Source organism: Ranitomeya imitator, chromosome 1 (assembly GCF_032444005.1).
Source record: "Ranitomeya imitator isolate aRanImi1 chromosome 1, aRanImi1.pri, whole genome shotgun sequence".
NCBI lineage: Eukaryota > Metazoa > Chordata > Amphibia > Anura > Dendrobatidae > Ranitomeya > Ranitomeya imitator.
Genome location: NC_091282.1, coordinates 680,942,706 through 680,955,745, shown reverse-complemented (window position 1 = coordinate 680,955,745; position 13,040 = coordinate 680,942,706).

Genomic DNA, 13,040 nt, shown 5'->3' with positions numbered 1-13,040 from the left:
CGAGTCCGTAAAAAAGCGATTTCTTTATTAAACTTTAAACATGGAGGATACAGACTTCAGCACAACCATATGGGTAAGAATCTCAACGCGTTTCTGGAGACTAGGCTCCCTTAATCATGACCATGTTCCTCCATGTTTAAAGTTTGTTAATAAAGAAATCGCTTTTTTACTGACTCGGTGAAGCTGGACATTTCTTTTTTTTTTTAGAGTTTTTTTTTGCAGACTTTTGATTGGTCAAGTACATAATTTGGAGCATTTTTCCCAGGAGTTTTTCTCTGCTGGAGAAAAATTAACAAAAAAAAAAATCCTCATATGAACCCCAAAGTGCACTTAACATAGAAAATATTTGTGACAGGTTTCCAAGGGTTTTTACAACAGTTTTTTAGAAGGATTTTGACGTTTCTGCTTAACCCCTTTACCCCCACGGGTGGTTTGCACGTTAATGACCGGGCCAATTTTTACAATTCTGACCACTGTCCCTTTATGAGGTTATAACTCTGGAACGCTTCAATGGATCCTGGTGATTCTGACATTGTTTTCTCGTGACATATTGTACTTCATGACAATGGTAAAAATTATTTGATAGTACCTGCGTTTATTTGTGAAAAAAACGGAAATTTGGCGAAAATTATGAAAATTTCGCAATTTTCCAACTTTGAATTTTTATGCAATTAAATCACAGAGATATGTCACACAAAATACTTAATAAATAACATTTCCCACATGTCTACTTTACATCAGCACAATTTTGGAAACAAAATTTTTTTTTGTTAGGGAGTTATAAGGGTTAAAAGTTGACCAGCAATTTCTCATTTCTACAACACCATTTTATTTTAGGGACCACATCTCATTTGAAGTCATTTTGAGGGGTCTATATGATAGAAAATACCCAAGTGTGACACCATTCTAAAAACTACACCCCTCAAGGTGCTCAAAACCATATTCAAGAAGTTTATTAACCCTTCTGGTGCTTCACAGGAATTTTTTGAATGTTTAAATAAAAATGAACATTTAACTTTTTTTCACAAAAAATTTAATTCAGCTCCAATTTGTTTTATTTTACCAAGGGTAACAGGAGAAAATGGACCCCAAACATTGTTGTACAATTTGTCCTGAGTATGCCAATACCCCACATGTGGGGGTAAACCACTGTTTGGGCGCATGGCAGAGCTCGGAAGCGAAGGAGTGCCATTTGACTTTCAATGCAAAATTGACTGGAATTGAGATGGGACGCCATGTTTCGTTTGGAGAGCCCCTGATGTGGCTAAACATTGAAACCCCCCACAAGTGACACCATTTTGGAAAGTAGACCCCCTAAGGAACTTATCTAGAGGTGTGGTGAGCACTTTGACCCAACAAGTTCTTCACAGAAGTTTATAATGTAGAACCGTAAAAATAAAAAATCATATTTTTTCACAAAAATTATCTTTTCGCCCCCAATTTTTTATTTTCCCAAGGGTAAGAGAAGAAATTGGACCCCAAAAGTTGTTGTACAATTTGTCCTGAGTACGCTGATAGCCCATATGTGGGGGTAAACCACTGTTTGGGCGGATGGGAGAGCTCGGAAGGGAAGGAGCGCCGTTTGACTTTTCAATGCAAAATTGACAGGAATTGAGATGGGACCTCATGTTGCGTTTGAAGAGCCACTGATGTGCCTAAACATTGAAACCCCCCACAAGTGACACCATTTTGGAAAGTAGACCCCCTAAGGAACTTATCTAGAGGTGTGGTGAGCACTTTGACCCACCAAGTGCTTCACAGAAGTTTATAATGTAGAACCGTAAAAATAAAAAATCATATTTTTTCACAAAAATTATCTTTTTGCCCCCAATTTTTTATTTTCCCAAGGGTAAGAGAAGAAATTGGACCCCAAAAGTTGTTGTACAATTTGTCCTGAGTACGCTGATACCCCATATGTGGGGGTAAACCACTGTTTGGGTGGATGGGAGAGCTCGGAAGGGAAGGAGCGCCGTTTGACTTTTCAAAGCAAAATTGACAGGAATTGAGATGGGACGCCATGTTGCGTTTGAAGAGCCACTGATGTGCCTAAACATTGAAACCCCCCACAAATGACACCATTTTGGAAAGTAGACCCCCTAAGGAACTTATCTAGAGGTGTGGTGAGCACTTTGACCCACCAAGTGCTTCACAGAAGTTTATAATGCAGAGCCGTAAAAATAAAACAAAATTTTTTTCCCACAAAAATTATTTTTTTAGCCCCCAGTTTTGTATTTTCCTGAGGGTAACAGGAGAAATTGGACCCCAAAATTTGTTGCCCAATTTGTCCTGAGTGCGATGATACACCATATGTGGGGGGAACCACTGTTTGGGCACATGGGAGGGCTCAGAAGGGAAGGAGTGCCATTTGAATGCAGACTTAGATGGAATGGTCTGCAGGTGTCACATTGCGTTTGCAGAGCCCCTAATGTACCTAAACAGTAGAAACCCCCCACAAGTGACACCATTTTGGAAAGTAGACCCCCTTAGGAACTTATCTAGATGTGTGCTGAGCGCTTTGACCCACCAAGGGCTTCACAGAAGTTTATAATGGAGAGCCGTAAAAATAAAACAAAAATTTTTTCCCACAAAAATTATTTTTTAGCCCCCAGTTTTGTATTTTCCCGAGGGTAACAGGAGAAATTCGACCCCACAATTTGTTGTCCAATTTGTCCTGAGTGCGCTGATACCCCATATGTGGGGGGGGGGAACCACTGTTTGGGCGCATGGGAGGGCTCGGAAGGGAAGGAGCTCCATTTGGAATGAGGACTTAGATGGAATGGTCTGCAGGTGTCACATTGCATTTGCAGAGCCCCTAATGTACCTAAACAGTAGAAACCTCCCACAAGTGACACCATTTTGGAAACTAGACCCCCTAAGGAACTCATCTAGATGTGTTGTGATAGCTTTGAACCCCCAAGTGTTTCACTACAGTTTGTAACGCAGAGCCGTGAAAATTAAAAAAAAAAATCTTTCCCCCCAAAATTATTTTTTAGCCCCCAGTTTTGTATTTTCCCGAGGGTAAGAGGAGAAATTCGACCCCAAAAGTTGTTGTCCAATTTGTCCTGAGTACGCTGATACCCCGTATGTTGGGGGAAACCACCGTTTGAGCGCATGGCAGAGCTCGGAAGGGAAGGAGCGCCATTTGGAATGCAGACTTAGATGGAATGGTCTGCAGACGTCACATTGCGTTTGCAGAACCCCTAATGTACCTAAACAGTAGAAACCCCCCACAAGTGACCCCATATTGGAAACTAGACCCCCCAGGGAACTAATCTAGATGTGTTGTGAGAACTTTGAACCCCCAAGTGTTTCACTATAGTTTATAACGCAGAGCCGTGAAAATAAAAAATCTTTTTTTTTCCCACAAAAAATATGTTTTAGCCCCGAGTTTTGTATTTTCCCAAGGGTAACAGGAGAAATTGGACCCCAAAAGTTGTTGTCCTATTTGTCCTGAGTACGCTGATACCCCATATGTTGGGGTAAACCCCTGTTTGGGCACACAGGAGAGCTCGGAAGGGAAGAAGCACTGTTTTACTTTTTCAACGCAGAATTGGCTGGAATTGAGATCGGACGCCATGTCGCGTTTGGAGAGCCCCTGATGTGCCTAAACAGTGGAAACCCCCCAATTATAACTGAAACCCTAATCCAAACACATCCCTAACCCTAATCCCAACAGTAACCCTAACCACACCTCTAACCCTGACACACCCCTAACCCTAATCCCAACCCTATTCCCAACCGTAAATGTAATCTAAACCCTAACTGTAACTTTAGCCCCAACCCAAACTGTAGCCCTAGCCCTAGCCCTAGCCCTAACCCTAACCCTAGCCCTAGCCCTAGCCCTAACCCTAGCCCTAACCCTTGCCCTAACCCTAGCCCTAACCCTAACCCTAGCCCTAACCCTAACCCTAGCCCTAACCCTAACCCTAACCATAACCCTAGCCCTAACCCTAACCCTAGCCCTAAACCTAACCCTAACCCTAGCCCTAACCCTAGCCCTAGCCCTAACCCTAGCCCTAACTCTAACCCTAGCCCTAATGGGAAAATGGAAATAAATACATTTTTTAAATTTTTCCCTAACTAAGGGGGTGATGAAGGGGGGTTTGATTTACTTTTATAGCGGGTTTTTTAGCGGATTTTTATGATTGGCAGCCGTCACACACTGAAAGACGCTTTTTATTGCAAAAAATATTTTTTGCGTTACCACATTTTGAGAGCTATAATTTTTCTATATTTTGGTCCACAGAGTCATGTGAGGTCTTGTTTTTTGCGGGACGAGTTGATGTTTTTATTGGTAACATTTTCGGGCACGTGACATTTTTTGATCGCTTTTTATTCCGATTTTTGTGAGGCAGAATGACCAAAAACCAGCTATTCATGAATTTCTTTTGGGGGAGGCGTTTATACCGTTCCGCGTTTGGTAAAATTGATGAAGCAGTTTTATTCTTCGGGTCAGTACGATTACAGCGATACCTCATTTATATCATTTTTTTATGTTTTGGCGCTTTTATACGATAAAAACTATTTTATAGAAAAAATAATTATTTTTGCATCGCTTTATTCTCAGGACTATAACTTTTTTATTTTTTTGCTGATGATGCTGTATGGTGGCTCGTTTTTTGCGGGACAAGATGACGCTTTCAGCAGTACCATGGTTAGTTATATCTGTCTTTTTGATCGCGTGTTATTCCACTTTTTGTTCGGCGGTATGATAATAAAGCGTTGTTTTTTGCCTCGTTTTTTTTTTTTTTTTCTTACGGTGTTTACTGAAGGGGTTAAGTAGTGGGCCAGTTTTATAGGTCGGGCCGTTACGGACGCGGCGATACTAAATATGTGTACTTTTATTGTTTTTTTTTTTTTTATTTAGATAAAGAAATGTATTTATGGGAATAATATATTTTTTTTTTTTTCATTATTTTGGAATATTTTTTTTTATTTTTTTTACACATTTGAAATTTTTTTTTTTAACTTTTTTACTTTGTCCCAGGGGGGGACATCACAGATCAGTGATCTGACAGTTTGCACAGCACTCTGTCAGATCACTGATCTGATAGGAGTGCAGGCTGCTTCACAGTGCCTGCTCTGAGCAGGCTCTGCGAAGCCACCTCCCTCCCTGCAGGACCCGGATCCGCGGCCATCTTGGATCCGGGGCTGGAGGGAGCAGGGAGGGAGGTGAGACCCTCGCAGCAACGCGATCACATCGCGTTGCTGCGGGGGGCTCAGGGAAGCCCGCAGGGAGCCCCCTCCCTGCGCGGTGCTTCCCTGTACCGCCGGCACATCGCGATCATCTTTGATCGCGGTGTGCCGGGGGTTAATGTGCCGGGGGCGGTCCGTGACCGCTCCTGGCACATAGTGCCGGATGTCAGCTGCGATAAACAGCTGACACCCGGCCGCGATCGGCGGCGCTCCCCCCGTGAGCGCTGCCGATCGCATATGACGTACTATTGCGTCCTTGGGAAGTAAAGCCCACCCCACATGGACGCAATAGTACGTCTAATGGCAGAAAGGGGTTAAAAAAGCCTCCTGAATATAGCTCAATGTGAACATAACCAAAGTGTCAGAGCAATATCTTTTAAAAAAATCTCACTTGTTACGTGCATATGGCATCGTATCTACTGTTACTTGTACAGTGTGGAGAGACTGGTCCGAGTGTCATCAGTTTTTTAACAACAACAAAAAAAATTCTCCGCCTTCTCCTGTGTAACAGTCCATGAAAATTGGAGCTCACTCGAGTGGCGTCTGAGCCTTGTCCATTTTTTTTTACTGACTGATAAACTTGCATTGTTGATTTTGATCTGACACTCAGATCAAAATCAGACATATCTCTGTGATTTTGTACAAATCGAGAAAAAAAAATCAGACATGTGAAAAATCGGACACAGACTATTATATGTACAAGTGCTATCCATGAAAAACACAGATAGGACTCGTATGAGAAAAACGGACATTTGAATGGGGCTTAAGCGCTCAGTCACATGTCAGCTTTTTTTTCATGTACAAGAAAAACTGACCTTGTTCCATTGGTGATTTCGGTCAGAGTTCCATCAAAGTTTTAGCAGAGTTTGGTCCAAGTTTCATCAGTTTTTCTTGTCTGTAAAAAAAAAAAGGTCTTCACCTTCTCCTATCTTAGGGTATGATCACACTGTCAGGGGTGTATTATAATAGGGTCAATCTGGGCGGTAGCCCAGGGCCCAGTGGTGTGGGGGGGCCCTGGGTTACCGCTCAGATTGCCCACCGCCATCAGGGCATTACTGCCCTGACTGGCGTATTGACCCGGTGGGCAGAGGGGGGCCCGCATCGGGCCCCGTCTCGTCTGCTCACCGGGCCCCTACCGGCGCTGCGGCAGTTTCACCTATTGACGTGCAGGCAGAGATGCTGGACACATTGGGGGCAGAGATGCTGGACACATTGGGGGCAGGATGCTGGACACATTGGGGGCAGGATGCTGGACACATTGGGGGCAGAGATGCTGGACACATTGGGGGCAGAGATGCTGGACACATTGGGGGCAGAGATGCTGGACACATTGGGGGCAGAGATGCTGGACACATTGGGGGCAGAGATGCTGGACACATTGGGGGCAGAGATGCTGGACACATTGGGGGCAGAGCAGAGATGCTGGACACATTGGGGGCAGAAATGCTGGACACATTGGGGGCAGAAATGCTGGACACATTGGGGGCAGAAATGCTGGACACATTGGGGGCAGAAATGCTGGACACATTGGGGGCAGAAATGCTGGACACATTGGGGGCAGAGATGCTGGACACAATGGGGGCAGAGATGCTGGACACACTGGGGGCAGAGATGCTGGACACACTGGGGGCAGAGATGCTGGACACACTGGGGGCAGAGATGCTGGACACACTGGGGGCAGAGATGCTGGACACATTGGGGGCAGAGATGCTGGACACATTGGGGGCAGGATGCTGGACACATTGGGGGCAGGATGCTGGACACATTGGGGGCAGAGATGCTGGACACATTGGGGGCAGAGATGCTGGACACATTGGGGGCAGAGATGCTGGACACATTGGGGGCAGAGATGCTGGACACATTGGGGGCAGAGATGCTGGACACATTGGGGGCAGAGATGCTGGACACATTGGGGGCAGAGCAGAGATGCTGGACACATTGGGGGCAGAAATGCTGGACACATTGGGGGCAGAAATGCTGGACACATTGGGGGCAGAAATGCTGGACACATTGGGGGCAGAAATGCTGGACACATTGGGGGCAGAAATGCTGGACACATTGGGGGCAGAGATGCTGGACACATTGGGGGCAGAGATGCTGGACACACTGGGGGCAGAGATGCTGGACACACTGGGGGCAGAGATGCTGGACACACTGGGGGCAGAGATGCTGGACACACTGGGGGCAGAGATGCTGGACACACTGGGGGCAGAGATGCTGGACACACTGGGGGCAGGACTGGAGACATGAGCAGAATGTAGATACGGGGCATGATTGGAGACACAGGGCAGAATGAAAGACATGGGGCAGGATTGGAGACAGATCGTGCAGGATCATGGGGCAGGATGGATATGATCGAGACAGATGGGGCAAGATGGGGAGATCATATGGGACAGGATGGATACTCATGAGGGCAGGATGGGAGAACATATGGCTGGAGCCAGTAATTAGATACATGGGGCCAGGATGGGGGATATTATTATTACCATAGGGGTTAATTAAGGGATATTATTACTGCAGTGATGTATTTATTTTATTTTTTGAGGACACTGTTTTAAATGGGGGCGGTCCTGTTACTGTGTAGAGTGACACTATGTCACCTCTTTTTCTTCATGTGGTGTAATGTAGAAGTTGGGAAAAATTAAGCAATGTGTTCTACAAGCGGAGCTCGAGATAACTGTGTTATTTCCTGCAGAGACGAGACCTGGCTGGATGAAAGATGAAGGACTTCACCTAGAGACGTCACTGGTGAGTCAGTGTTACCTATACACTGACACTATACACTGTATACTATATACTGAACTGAAGGGTAAATTGACTAGATCAATGGATGTTTGACAGGTTATAGTTTCACACAGCAACTATTTTTCTGGAATAATCTGGTTCAGGTATATGATGACCCCGTCCCATGACCGGGGGGGCCCACAGTGTCTAAACAGCCTGGGGCCCTGGCTACCCTTAATCCACCCCTGATCACACATGGTGTTTTTGCTGCATTTTTTATGCTAATTTTCAGCTGTGTTTTACGGTATCAGGAAAATCTCATGCACACAGCTTGTTTTTTTGGGGGGGTCCTCAGTATTTTGTACTTTGCTTGTCTTTTGCAGAATAGAGCATATCACTTTCAGCATTGTTTCAGTATTTTTTACCCATTGAAAGTACTGGGTGGTGAAAAAACGCAGGTATCAGGTTTTGCTGTGTTGTTTTGGTGCCAAATCTTTACTAAGCAGAATATGATTTTTTTTGTCATTAACCCCTTCACCCCAAAGCCTGTTTTCACCTAAGTGACAGGGCCAATTTTTACAATTCTGACCACTGTCACTTTATGAGGTCATAACTCTGAAACGCTTCAACGGATCATGGTGATTCTAACACTGTTTTCTCGTGACATATTGTACTTCGTGATAGTGGTAAAACTTCTTCGATATGACTTGCATTTATTTGTGAAAAAAACAAAAATTTGTCGGAAATTATGAAAATTTAGCAATTTTCAAACTCTTAGTTTTTATGCCCTTAAATTAGAGAGTTACATCACATAATATAGTTAATAAACAACATTTCCCACATGTCTGCTTTACATCAGCACAATTTTGGAAACATAACTTTTTTTTGTTAGGACGTTATAAGGGTTAAAAGTTGACCAGCGATTTCTCATTTTTGCAACAAAATTTGCAAAACCATTTTTTTACGGACCACCTCACACTTGAAGTGACTTTGAGGGGTCTATATGACAGAAAATGCCCAAAAGTGACACCATTCTAAAAACTGCACCCCTCAAGGTACTCAAAACCACATTCAAAAAGTTTATTAACCCTTCAGGTGCTTCACAGGAATTTTTTGAATGTTTAAAAAAATTGAACATTTAACTTTTTTTTCACAAAATTTTTACTTCAGGTCCAATTTGTTTCATTTTACCAAGGGTAACAGGAGAAATTGGACGACAAAAGTCGTTGTACAATTTGTCCTGAGTACGCCGATACCCCATATGTGGGGGTAAACCACTGTTTGGGCACATGGCAGAGCTCGGAAGGGAAGGAGCGCCATTTGACTTTTCAATGCAAGATTTGCTGGAATTGAGATCGGAGCCCATGTCACGATTGGAGAGCCCCTGATGTGCCTAAACAGTGGAAACCCCCACAAGTGACACCATTTTGGAAAGTAGACCCCCTAAGGAACTAATCTAGATGTGTGGTGAGCACTTTGAACCTCCAAGTGCTTCACAGAAGTTTATAATGTAGAGCCGTAAAAAAAAATTTTTTATAAATTTTCACAAAAAATGATCTTTTTGCCCCAAATTTTTTATTTTCCCAAGGGTAAAAGGATAAATTGGACCCCAAAAGTTGTTGTGCAATTTGTCCTGAGTACGTCGATACTTCATATATGGGGATAAACCACTGTTTGAGCGCATGGCAGAGCTCGGAAGGGAAGGAGTGCCATTTGACTTTTCAATGCAAAATTGGCTAGAATTGAGATCGGACGCCATGTCGCATTTGGAGAGCCCCTGACGTGCCTTAACAGTGGAAACCCCCCACAAGTGACCCCATTTTGGAAAGAAGACCCCCTAAGGAACTTATCTAGTTGTGTGGTGAGCACTTTTAACCCCAATTGTTTCACTAAAGTTTAGAATGTAGCATTGTGAAAATTAAAAAATCATTATTTCTTTCCACAAAATGATGTTTTAGCCCGCAATTTTTTTTTTCCCAAGGGTAACAGGAGAAATTGGACCACAAATGTTATTGTCCAATTTGTCCTGAGTACGCTGATACCCCACATGTGGGGGGGAACCACCGTTTGAGTGCATGGCAGAGCTCGGAAGGGAAGGAGCACCGTTTGAAATGCAGACTTAGATGGAATGGACTGCAGGTGTCATGTTGCATTTGCAGAGCCCCTGATGTACCTAAACAGTAGAAACCCACCACAAGTGACCCCATATTGGAAACTAGACCCCCCAAGGAACTTATCTAGATGTGTTGTGAGAGCTTTGAACCAACAAGTGTTTCACTACAGTTTATAACGCAGAGCCGTGAAAATAAAAAATATTTTTTTTTCCACGAAAATGATATTTTATCCCCTATGTTTTTGTTTTCCCAAGGGTAACAGGACAAATTGGACCCCAAAAGTTGTTGTCCAACTTGTCCTGAGAACGCTGATACCCCATATGTTGGGGGGAACCACTGTTTGGGTGCACAGGAGAACTCGGAAGGGAAGGAGCCCTGTTTTACTTTTTCAAAGCAGAATTGGCTGGAATTGAGATCGGACGCCATGTCGCGTTTGGAGAGCCCCTGATGTGCCTAAACAGTGGAAACCCCCAATTATAACTGAAACCCTAACCCCAACCCTAACCCTAGCCCTAACCCTAACCCTAACCCTAGCCCTAGCCCTAACCCTAGCCCTAACCCTAGCCCTAACTCTAGCACTAATGGGAAAATGGAAATAAATACATTTTTATACATTTTATTATTTTTCCCTAACTAAGGGGGTGATGAAGGGGGGTTTGATTTACTTTTATAGCGTTTTTTTGGCGGATTTTTATGATTGGCAGCTGTCACACACTAAAAGACGCTTTTTATTGCAAAAAATAGTTTTTGCATCACCACATTTTGAGAGCTATAATTTATCCATATTTTGGCCCACAGAGTCATATGAGGTCTTGTTTTTTGCGGGACGAGTTGACGTTTTTATTGGTAACATTTTCGGGCAGATGACATTTTTTGATCGCTTTTTATTCCGATTTTTGGGAGGCGGAATGAACAAAAACCAGCAATTCCTGAATTTCTTTTAGGGGGGGCGTTTATACCGTTCCACGTGTGGTAAAATGGATAAAGCAGTTTTATTCTTCGGGTCAGTACGATTACAGCGATACCTCATTTATGTAATTTTTTTAATGTTTTGGCGCTTTTACACAATAAAAACTATTTTATATAAAAAAATAATTGTTTTTGCATCGCATTATTCTGAGAGCTATAACTTTTTTAATTTTCTGCTGATGATGCTGTATGGCGGCTTTTTTTTTGCGGGACAAGATGACGTTTTCAGCGGTACCATGGGTATTTATATCCGTCGTTTTGATCGCGTGTTATTCCACTTTTTGTTCGCCTGTATGATAATAAAGCGTTGTTTTTTGCCTTTTTTTTTTTTTTTTTTTGCGGTGTTCACTGAAGGGGTTAACTAGTGGGATAGTTTTATAGAGCGGGTCGTTACGGACGCGGCGATACCAAATATGTGTACATTTATTGTTTTTTTTTTTTTTTACATAAATAAATGGATTTATTGGGAAATGTTTTTTTTTTTTATTTGGGGATTTTTTTTTATTTTTTTTTTACACATTCTATTTTTTTTTTTTTTTACTTTCTAACATTGTCCCAGGGTGGGACATCTCTGTATTAGATCAGATCGTTGATCTGACACTGTGCATAGCACACTGTCAGATCAACGATCTGACATGCAGTTTAGCTGGCTTCCAGCGCCTGCTCTCAGCAGGCGCCGGCTAGCCAGGTCACTTCATGACCCGGAAGGATTCCGGCGGCCATCTTGGATCCGGGGACTCCTTCCCGGTCACCGGAGCAACGCGATCTCATTGCGTTGCTCCGGTGGGAGAGCGCAGGGAGCCCCCTCTATGCCGCTGTCACTACTGACAGCGGCATCAGAGGGGTTAAATGCCCGCGATCGGCGATAGCGCCGATCGTGGGCATTGCTGCGGGGTGTCAGCTGTCATATACAGCTGACCCCCGCACCCGATCACCGCGGCGCTCAGCGCGAGACCGCGGTGCTGTACTAGTACTGCTGCTGGCACTAATGCAGTGGCGGCAGCGCAGTACTAGTACGGCGCATGTCGCGAAGGGGTTAAACTTTATCAGCATGCACAAGAAACAAATGTAGCTTGACAAAAATGCACAAAAAACGCAAGAAAAGACAAGCAAAACCAGCTCTTTTCAGCAACTTGTTTAATGCCAAGAGAGCAGGTTTTGCTGCAGAAATAAAACAGCCAAAAAGCCACGTGTGAACATAGCCTAGTAGTCCATGAAAATCAGGCGGCACGTGGAAATCATCAGAGCGCGGACTGATTTTTTCATGCACCAATACACTTGCACGGCCAATTTTGATCAGACACTCAGATTATAATTATTGCACATTTCTCCACGATTTTGCTCGGTCTGTGAAAAATCACAGACGTGCACGACTCCTCAGTGTTTTTTTTTGCAGTGGAAATGTGTAATCTGCACATAACTTTATGAGCATAGTTTTATTAAAAGTAAGTAGCAGGAAGTATCCAAAGCAGTTTTTTTTACTTAAAACATGGCCTACCAAAAAGAAGATAAAAACTGCAAAAGAAAAAAAACGAGATAAAAATGTATAAAAAAAAACCCAAAAACGTTAATTTAGCTAATTGGTGCAAAAATGCATCAAAAACTCACCAAATATGCGTGGTGGAAACTTAGCACTCATCCAATTAAAATGGTCGTCTGCATCTGCCCTATCTGTGTTTTGGACAGATAGCATTTGTGCACAATATTCTATGGGGCTGTTCACATGTCCAATTTTTTCCTCGGACCAAGTTGCTCCAGGTACAAAAATTGCTGCATTTAGTATAATCTGAGAAAAACTGCTGAAACTCGGATTACAGTCACTACGTCTTGGTGCACGCCTCCAATGTGGCCGAAACTGCTGTGTGACAGAGCACACGGACTCTGCACCATTACTGTTAATGGCCCAGTCAGCGCATATAACTGAATCCCATTTTGAGCGGCTTCGGATGTAAGCCACGATGGAGCCATTAACATAGGGTAAACCGCTATGTGAACATAGCCCAAAGAGGCAGTCACTACCTCCAATAATATATCTAC